This window comes from Vulpes lagopus, chromosome 1, assembly GCF_018345385.1.
Source record: "Vulpes lagopus strain Blue_001 chromosome 1, ASM1834538v1, whole genome shotgun sequence".
Classification (NCBI taxonomy): domain Eukaryota; kingdom Metazoa; phylum Chordata; class Mammalia; order Carnivora; family Canidae; genus Vulpes; species Vulpes lagopus.
Genome location: NC_054824.1, coordinates 30,844,801 through 30,855,257, shown reverse-complemented (window position 1 = coordinate 30,855,257; position 10,457 = coordinate 30,844,801). Strand labels below are relative to the sequence as shown.

At 36.0% G+C, this 10,457-nt stretch overlaps 1 non-coding gene across 1 annotated transcript; it reads right to left on the bottom strand.

Annotated features, from left to right (window-relative positions):
• Nucleotides 1-772: 772 nt before the first annotated feature.
• Nucleotides 773-879, bottom strand: LOC121474806. Its single transcript, XR_005983537.1, has one exon. It is a non-coding gene; the product is annotated as a U6 spliceosomal RNA (small nuclear RNA).
• Between the last annotated feature and the right edge of the window lie 9,578 nt (nt 880-10,457).

Sequence of the window (10,457 nt, the reverse complement as noted above, 5' to 3'; positions counted from 1 at the left end):
TTGCTTGACACATATTGAATTTCCTTCTAGGGTACTGGGGGTTAGCATCACATGCCTGAGTTACTCACAGGAGTTTAAGTCAGGTAAAAAGATCCTTGATCAGAGGCAGCACAGGTCTAGTGATTTCTAGAATCTAGGCTGAAGAAAGTACCAGATAGAAATAGTTTTATGGATGCTACTGATGAGCATAGATAGCTAGAAAGTCCTTGAAGAGGGGTAGGCAGCATGAATCATTATTCTCAACAACTGATCTTCTTTGCAAAGGTAGACAAAAGGTGTGGTACTCCTGCAAACGATGGAAAAGGATGACTCATTGAATTTTAATTTATATTATTTTAGTCAGGAGGAATGTTCCAATTCAGGAAAAAGACAAAAGCCTTATTCTTTCTTTGGTAGCTCTTTTCATTTGTTTTCGACCCTGCTTATTTCCCAAATTAGATAAAATAACAGAAATAGAAGTAAGATTCTTAGACAGACTTAGATAGAAGAAAAGCCTGTGAAAATTCTGCCTGAAGTAGAATGGGAGAGCTGCCCTAACTGGAAAGACGGATTCATGCTGCCAGAAACTGGACCTATTTTCTCTTTATTTCATAGAAGTATGGATACATATATTTTTTTCTTTTTCAACTTAAAGACTAGTGATGTAGGAGTTTTTCAAAATATTTAAGAATTTTCTATCATCTAGAAAGTCTAAGACTTTCCGGCAAGTAAGACTTGAGCTTTATCTTTTTCCCTTTCAACATGTTACTTTACTTCTGTTAAAGGATTTTTTAAGAATATGGAACTCTTCATGAATTTGCATGTCATCCTTGCACAGGGACCACACTAATCTTCTCTATATCATTCCAATTTTAGTATGTGTACTGCTAAAATGAGCACCTGCTAATGAATTTTAAAAATTTTACATTAGTTAAAAGCAAGGAAGAATCCAAATGGTGACAAATAATGGTAAGTAATAATGCATCACAGTGATATATAGAAATACTGTATTATTTTGGACACAAGAGAATGAAAACTGTACTGCATTCGTGTATGACAGCACAAGCACAGCATAGCCTAACATCAGTAGTGAAGCATCATCGGTTCAGTCAATCCTTGACCACAAATATTTAATGCTTTTAATCAGCTCACAAAATTGAGTCTTACCTCTTCTTGGAAATCTATAACAAAAAGGAGTTCTTTCCCAGTTTTTATAATTGAACATTTTAGGAGGAAGATGAAAACATATTAGCCTTTGCTCCAAGGAGTCAAGTGTTGTCCTTTTAATTTGAATTAATGACTGAATTGAATACACACACACACACACACATACATACATACATATGTACATAAAAGGAAGGCTGGCTTAGGAACGCAGACTGTTTAGTTCTCTGATATACGTTCTCTCCCAGCAGCTTACTAATTAGCTGCAAGTAAAACAATCTGAAATTGTTTGCTCTCATTGTCATCATTTGTGCCTTGTATCTGAACTCATTCCAGCATTTTTTCTATCACTGCTGAAGCATCATAAATTATAATTCCAGGAGTCCTTCAATATGACCTGTTTGGAGAGACTGGTTAAGGGAGTGAGTGTAGGGGATCCCTGGGTGGCGCAGTGGTTTGGCACCTGCCTTTGGCCCAGGGCGCGATCCTGGAGATCCGGGATCAAATCCCACGTCAGGCTCCCGGTGCATGGAGCCTGCTTCTCCCTCTGCCTGTGTCTCTGCCTCTCTCTCTCTCTCTGTGTGTGTGTGTGACTATCATAAATAAATAAAAATTTTTAAAAAAAAGGGAGTGAGTGTAGTGTGGCTTTTTGGCACCAGAACTTGGTATGGTATGACTCAGTATACAGGAAATATAAAAGACTGCTTCTCTCCCTATGATTCTGAAAGTAAGTCAAAACAAATAATTCTCCTGGTCAATTCTGTTGCTGAAGAATGAAGAGATTCCCAGAATACTGGGAAAAACACATAGACTTACAAATAACAGTTGATTTCAAATTTCAAGGATATAGGAATATTCTTATTGTTTGAGTAGCTACTGCAGTGCAGTTTCCCTTAAATTACACACCACATAAATTTGTTTCTAAAAGTTTTCTGGATAATAGAATCCAACTGAGGAAATTCATCCCAGAGCAAAGCTACTAACTCATGTTTTTTCCAGTTTCTATGCTATATTCACCAAATATCCATCTCTAAGACAGCAATCCTCTGCTACCCTCCAGAGCACTAAGGGACATGAATAGATGAATACAAACAAAACAAAACAAAACAAAACAAAAAAACAAAAACAAAAACAAAAAAACAAATCCCATGTTGGATATACAGAAATTAAATTAGTTTAGCTTGTGAACATTACCAAACAACTTTTGAAATTAATAACTGAAGTTTAAGAATTCTACATATGATAAATTCTACTAACAGTCTTGGTAAATTTTCTGTCAGCCCTTATGTCCCAGATGAAAGAGGATATTGGATGCGTGCAACCTCCACCTTTCAGCCCTTTACCACCCTCTACCCTCTCTAACTCCTGGCAACAATTAATCTGTTCTCTATCTCTATAATTTTGTAATTTCAATAATGTAATATAAATGTAAATGTATAGTATGTGTGAGAATGACTTTTTTCACAGCATATAATTCCTTTGAGACTCATCCAAGTTGTTGTGTATACCAATAAAATTTTTAAATGTTAACATTACTAAGTAAAATAAGACAAGCATAATCATAATCTTATGATGATTATAAGAATCTTTGAATGGTCTAGTTTAGTGCTTTTCAATCACCTGGAGCTTGTTAAACTAAAACACAGGTAGCTGGGCACCACCGCTAGTGCTCCTGATATGGGGCTCTGGAGAGGACCTAAGAATGCATGTATTTGAAAGCTCCTCAGTGAAGCTGATGCTGCTGACTCCACTTTGAATAATACTTGTTTAAAATTTATAATCAAGAGGTCATTATAATTCTCATCTGAAATATTGCTCTAAAATAATTCACTGTCACTCTTCTGTACCCTAAAGTTGTGGGTCTAACAGAGAAAGTAATATTCTCAGTATTCTCAAGGAATTTTCCATTACTCCCAGGAAGAAACCAGAGTTTCTAAGGGGGTGCCAAATGAACAAAAAGAAAAGAGGCAGTTAACAAAATAGGTATTACAAAGAGCTTGTAAGTGAAATAAACAAAAGTGTTTTTCAGTAGTAATCAAGGAAATACAAACGAAAGCAATGAGTTCATAAAATCTTATTGGCAAATATTTCAAAATTTGCTAACATGACATGTTAGTAACACAATAGAAAAACACATGGCCATAATAGCTAATAGACACAACTACTTTAAAGACCAACTTTTTATAATTCATTAATGTAAATTATGCTTTCTGATCCAGTTACTACAATACCAGATCTCTATGCTATAAGAGAGCTAAATGCATGTTCAAGGCAGCATATTATCAGGGGGTTTGTTGCAGTTTTCTGAAAAGTTAAGATTCCTAAATGCCCATAAATAAATGAAAAACTGTGTTCAGCAGTTTTAAGAAAATTAAATCACTCTATGCACAAAGGTAAAAATACTGAAACAAAATGTGCTGAATAAAACAATATAATACATATAGTTTGTCATTTATGGTAGCATTCATATGCTACAAATAATGTCAAATAATTAGTAAGCACATCTACATGTTTGGCACTATACTAAGTAAATTGCATGCATTAACTAATTATTTTATTCCTCAAAAACCCGTATAAGTTGAGTATCATTAATAATTAATTAATAAACATTCAATTTGTGGATCCAGTACAAGGGGCAATGTAAGAAGCCTGAAGTGCCCTCCTCCTACAGACACACTGAATGTGTTTATACATTGAACAATTCTTTCTGAAAGAAATCCAGAAACTGAGTAACTCCTGTATATCAGATGAACAAAAAGCACCCACAACAAAATGGGTAGGAAAGACTGAGACACACTCACTATAAACCCCACCCTCAGCACAGCAACCATTTAATCAGGAGGGACTTTCCAACTCCCAGTTTCTCCTTGAAGAGTGAAGGGTTTAGTCCTCATATCCAACACCCTAACTTTTAAGACTTGCACATAAGGGATGGGACCCCAAAACATCTAGCTCTGAAAACCAATGGGGCTTACATCCACAAAGTTCACATGACTATAGGATCCTATAGAATACATAGGAACAGTTATTAATGGACTCTAAAGGACTCACCATGGCTATCTCCCCAGAGCTCAGCATAGGAGCAGCAACAAAATGCCATGCCTCAGTCTTTCCAGTCTTTTCCTGAAAAGGCTTTATTAGCATACATGAGAAGCTACTTACTGAAAATAGGGCTTCTAATGTAGCACACATCTAGGAGGTGACTGCCATCCTACCTGGAGTACAGGGAAGCCAGTGGACATCTCTGCCTCCTCCCTCTAGCTCACTCCAAATTACCAATTTGTCCATGAAAGGAGTTTGCATATATTGTATCCCAGCTTCAGCAGATGCCACCTGAGGGTTGAAATCCTGGATTGCCTGGCCTTGATAGCCAAGGGGGATTGCATTCAGGAGTCCAATAGGACTATATCAAACAATGAATCAGTTCTTAACTGGCTATCCTCCCAGAGCTCAGAACAGAAAGAATAAACAGAAACACCCACCTCCCAGTTTTTCCCTGAAAGAGGTCTATTTCAAAGAGAGCATACTTTGAAAGCTACTGACCAAGGATCAAGTTTCTAATAAGCTGTTCACACATCTGGTACCCCAAGTTTTCTAGTTGCTTCCCAGGGCACAGGCCCCTGGATCACTTGGCTCTGATAGCCAACATGCACTCATAAGTACCACAGGACTACAGCAAACAAAAAAGAGCAGTTCATGGGATCCCTGGGTGGCGCAGCGGTTTAGCGCCTGTCTTTGGCCCAGGGCGCGATCCTGGAGACCCGGGATCGAATCCCACATCGGGCTCCCGGTGCGTGGAGCCTGCTTCTCCCTCTGCCTGTGTCTCTGCCTCTCTCTCTCTCTCTCTCTGTGACTATCATAAATAAATAAAATTTTTTAAAAAAAGGCAGTTCATAATGGATGCAGAGGCACCCTATATCCCTTCCATGGCTCTACAAATGGGCCAAGCACAGAGAAAGCAGCAAAAATGCCTACCCCCTAGTTTCTCCCAGGAAGGGACCAAACTACATACTTTCTTGCTGCTGTCTGAGGGTCCAGCTTCCAATCCACTGGCATTGAGGCGCTAACTGTGACCCTCCCTTTTAGGACACTGATGGGTCTGGGCACACTCCCAAATACTGGGAGGTACCTAGAACAATGAAGGCAACTTGGGCACTCACATGACTTTAAGAGAAAATGAAAATCTCGGGTCAGACTGGTGAAATTGCTTCCACTGAAGAGCACTCTGTCAAGACCAAGAGAAATGGCTACTTTACCTAACAAGCAGAAACCAATACAGAGAATCAAGAAAAAATAAAAATGTAGGGGATTATATTTCAAACAAAGTAACAAAATAAAACTCCAGGAACAGACTTTAATAAAATGGAGAGAAGTGATTTACTTAATAGAAAATTCAAACCATAAAGATACTAAGAGAGGTCAGGAGAACAATGCATGAACAAAGTGAAACTTTTAAAGAATGTATAGAAAATATGAAAAAGCACAAAACAAAACACAGAGATGAAGAATACAAAAATTTAACTGAAAATTCAATAGAGGGATTCAGGTTCAATAGCAGACTAGATGAGACAGAAGAAAAAAAATCTGAACCTGAAGACAAAGCAGTGAAACTCATCTAATCTGAGAAGTGAAAAATTTTAAAAAAGAATTAAAAATAGTGAAGATAGAATAAGGATCTTCTGAAACACCGTCCAGAGGATGAATATACACATTATAGAGGTCCCCAAAGGAGAACAAAGAAAGAAAGGGTCAGAAAACTTTTCAAAGAAATTATGGCTGAAAACTTCTCTAAACATGGAGAAAGAAATAGACATCTAGACCCAGGAAGACCAGAAAGCTTTAAAACATTTTAAGAGACCCACCATGAGATACATTGTAATTAAAGTGTCAAAAGTTAAAGACTAGGGGCACCTGGGCAGCTCATTCAATTAAGCACCTGCCTTAGGCTCAGGCCATGATCTCAGGATCCTGGGATCAAGCTCTGCATCAGGCTCCTTGCTCAGCCAGGAGTCTGCTTCTCCCATTCCCTCTGCCCCTCACCCCTGCTAATACTCTTTCTCTCTCTCAAATAAATGAATAAAATCTTTTTTTAAAAAAAGTAAAAGACTAAAAGAGAATCTTAAAAGCAACAAGTGGAAAGCAACTTGTTACATAAGACTTTCAGTAGGTTTTTTAGAAGAAACTTTGCAGGTCAAGGGAATGAGTAATATGGCCAAAGTGCTGAAAGAAAAAAAACTGTCAATCAATACTTTACATGGTAAAACTGCCCTTCAAAATTGATGGAGAGGTAAAGAATTTTCCAGACAAGTAACAGCTGAAGAGTTCATTTATTAGATAGCCTTACAAAGAATATTAAAGTGAGTACTTCAAGCTGAAATGAAAGATGGTAACTGGTACCAGAAAAACACATAAAAATATAAAACTCAATGATAAAGATAAATATAGCTAAAATCAGAATACTCTAATGTTGTAATGATGGTGGGTAAATGACTCGAAATTGTAGTGTATACAGATCAAAAGAGAAAAATATCAAAAATAACCATAACTATAATAATTTGTGACTAGATACACAATATAAAAAGATGTAAATTGTGACATCAAAAATATAAAATGTGAGAGGGTATGTAGCACTTTGATATACATATCAAGTTAAATTTTTATCAGCTTAAGATAGACTGATATAAATATAAGATAGTTTATGTAATTCTCATGATAACCACAAAGCAAAAGCTTATGGTGAATACACATAATATAAAGAGAAAGTAATGAAGGCATATCATTTCAGAAAATCGCCAAATCAAAAAGAAAGAGAACAAATGAGAAAGAAAGGAATAAAGAAATTATAAAACAATCAGAAAGCAATTAACCAAAAATTAACAAAATAGTAAGCCCATACCAATTAATAATTACTTTAAAAGTAAATGACTTTAAATGTAAAGACTAAATTCTCCAAAGACATACAATGGCTAAATTAATTTTAAAAATAAGATCCACCTATATGCTACCTATAAGAAACTCACTTCACCTTTAAGGATACACACAGACTGAAACTGAAGGGATGGGAAAATAAGATTGCATGCAAATGGAAGGCAAAAGAAAGCAGGAGAAGATATACATAAAAAAGAAAATAAGAAAAACAAAAGAAAAAGGAAGTCATTATATAGTAATAAAAGAATCAATTTATCAAGAAGATAAACAATGTTTGTAAACATTTATATATCCAACATAGGAGTATCTAAATATTAATGGATCTGAAGGGAGACATAAGTAGCAATACAATAATAGTAGAGGATTTCATTATCCAACTTTCAACAATGGATAGGTCATCCAGACAGAAAATTAAGAAGAAAACATGAGACTTAAACTACACATTAGACCAGATGGATTCAACAGACATTTACTGAATATTCCACTCAATAGCAGGAGAAAACACATTTTCTCAAGTGCATATGGAACATTCTCCATGGCAGATCATACATTAGTCTTAATACATTTAAGAAGATTAAAGTCATCTCAAACACCTTTTCTGACCATAATAGTATGAAACTAGAAATCAATTAAGAGAAAACTGGAAAACTCACAAAAATGTGATTAAACAACATGCTCCTAAAAGGCCAATGGGTCAAAGAAGAAATCAAAACAGAAACCAAAAACCATTGAGAGAAATGAAAGTGGAAACACACATACCAACATTTACGGGATACAAAAAAACAGTTCTACGATGTAAATTTATAGTGTTATATGCCTAATTTAAGACAAAAGAAATATCTCAAATTAAACAACTTAACTTTATACAGTAAGGAACTAGGAAAGGAAGAGATATATCCTCACACTTGTTAGAATGAGTATCATCAAAAAGACAAGAGATAACAATTATTGGTGAGTATGTGGAGAAAAAGGAACCCTTTTGCACTGTTGGTGGAAATCCAAACTGGCATAATCACTATGGAAAATAGTATAGAGGTTACTCAGGAAATTAAAAACACATCACATGATCTATCACTTGACCTAGCAATCCCACTTCTGGATAAATATCTAAATGAAATGTAAACAGGACCTCAGATATCTGCACTCTCACATTTTGTGAAGCTTTATTCATAATAGCCAAGATATGGAAACAATCTAAGTGTCTTTTAATATATGAATAAAGAATATGTGATTGATATATATGTATATCAAAATACACACAATATTTTTCAGCCACGAGAAAAGGGCATCAGCTATTTGTAACAGTATGTATGTAATTTGAGGGCATTCTGCTCAATGAAATAAGGTAGATCAAGAAAGACAAACACGTATGGTCTCACATATATGTGGAGTCTAAAAAAGTTGAACTCATAGAAATGGATACTAGAATGGTGGGGGTAGGGGATAGGGTAAGGGAGCAGCGGGGGGTGCGGAACAGTGAAAGAAAAGAGGAAATGTTAGTTAAAGAGTAAAAACTTTCAGCTACAAGATGAATAACTTCTGGATATCTAGTGTTAAGCATAGTGACTATAGCTAACAATATTTTATTATACTCTTGAAGTAGCTAAGAGATAGGTCTTAAATATTCTCAACACAAAAAAGAAATGGTAATTATCTGCTGTGGTGCAGATGTAGCTAACGCTACACTGGTAATCATTTTGCAATATATAAGTGTGTCAATCATCATGTTACACATCTTAAAGTTACACGTTTTATGTCAATTATAATTCAATAAAGCTAGAAAAGTTCACTTAAAAACTCAGTATATATGCTAGGTATTATTTAAAGTAATTTAATGCTAATAACAACAGCTTATACTTACTGAATGCTTATTGAGTTCCAGGTGCTGTTATAAGCACACTATGCAACCCAATTAGGTAGGTATTATTTGTTTTTTATCTATTTATTTCACAGAATCCCAGTGAGTATCTAATCCTAGGAAGGACCTAGGAAACAAAGGAATCAATAGTAAAGCTGGGCATGTTGACAGCAATGATTCAAGAGGCTTCTCTCTAGGTCACAATCATTAATTGATTCCACTCTATTTATTTTTTAAAATATTTTATTTATTTATTCATGAGAGACACAAAGAGAGAGAGAGAGAGGCAGAGACATAGGCATAGGGAGAAACAGGCTCCATGCAGGGAGCCCAATGTGGGACTCCATCCCAGGACTCCAGGACCACACCCTAGGCCGAAGTGCTGAGCTACCCAGACTCCCTGATTCCACTTTAATAACATGGAAAGTCTGTCTCCCCAAGCAAAGGTCAGATTCCCAAAGGAGAGTCTTAGTTAGTTCAGTTTGGGGAAGGTGTCTATCCTAGGATCAATCAGCTCTGTCCAGAGTAGCAGAATCAACGGCTCAGACATAATCATCAGAGACCCATTTGTATGTATTAGACTGATCTTTGAAATGGGTGAAGTTAGGGAAAGGGCTCAAGGACAAGGGTATAATAAGCCCAAAGTTTATCCCAGCACTGTTCTCTCTTACACTGTGAAGCCTCTGGTAGAGGCAAACAATGACTGGGAGCTATTAATTCAACTAACATTTTGAAAATGTTTCCTGAGTACCAAAGCTGTGCCTGGCACTTTAATAATCTGCCCTTGTATAATGCACTATGGTTTACAAAGGCCTTTTACACAGACCTTTCTTTTTTCTATCCTCAGCCACAGAAATATAGGCAGCACATATAATATTCTCCCCAATTTTTATAGAAGAAACTAAAGCTGACAAATAGCTTGGCTAAAGGTCACATATCTGGAAAGGGGGAGTGGGACTGGGACTCTGACCTATGACTTTTTAGTTCCCAGACAGTCTTCTTTCCTTTAATACTTGATGAGAATATTTTGTACTGGCTTGTGGAAGTGGTACTGAAAGCAGCTTATTTCATTGAGACAGAAAAACTTAATGTCCAAGGAGGTGAATAATAGGGTCCAGATGAAAGATGTGACTAGCAATAAAGTGAAAATGATAGCAGAGAGAGAATTTATTCAGAAACAAAGAGCAAATTTATTCATGGGATTTATCTAATAAATGACAGCGAGGAATAAAATATACTGTTATTCTAATGTAGGAAAGACTCACTCTATGTTGAATAAATAGAATGATTTTCTCTGATGATATAAAAATACTCCACACTCATATCAAGATGATGAACAATGTTGTCAGAATAGCATTAGCCTGCAGAAGAAAACCAGTGGTGAAAAATATCAGGTTTAATTTTAACAGTCTTGGAGAAGATGCCCCCAAAAGATTACTAAAAACTCCTTCATTGCAAATCTCTTCTTTGCATCATCTGTGTCATGTAAGGGTTGGACTGGAATTATAGAGCAAATGAAATTGTCAGG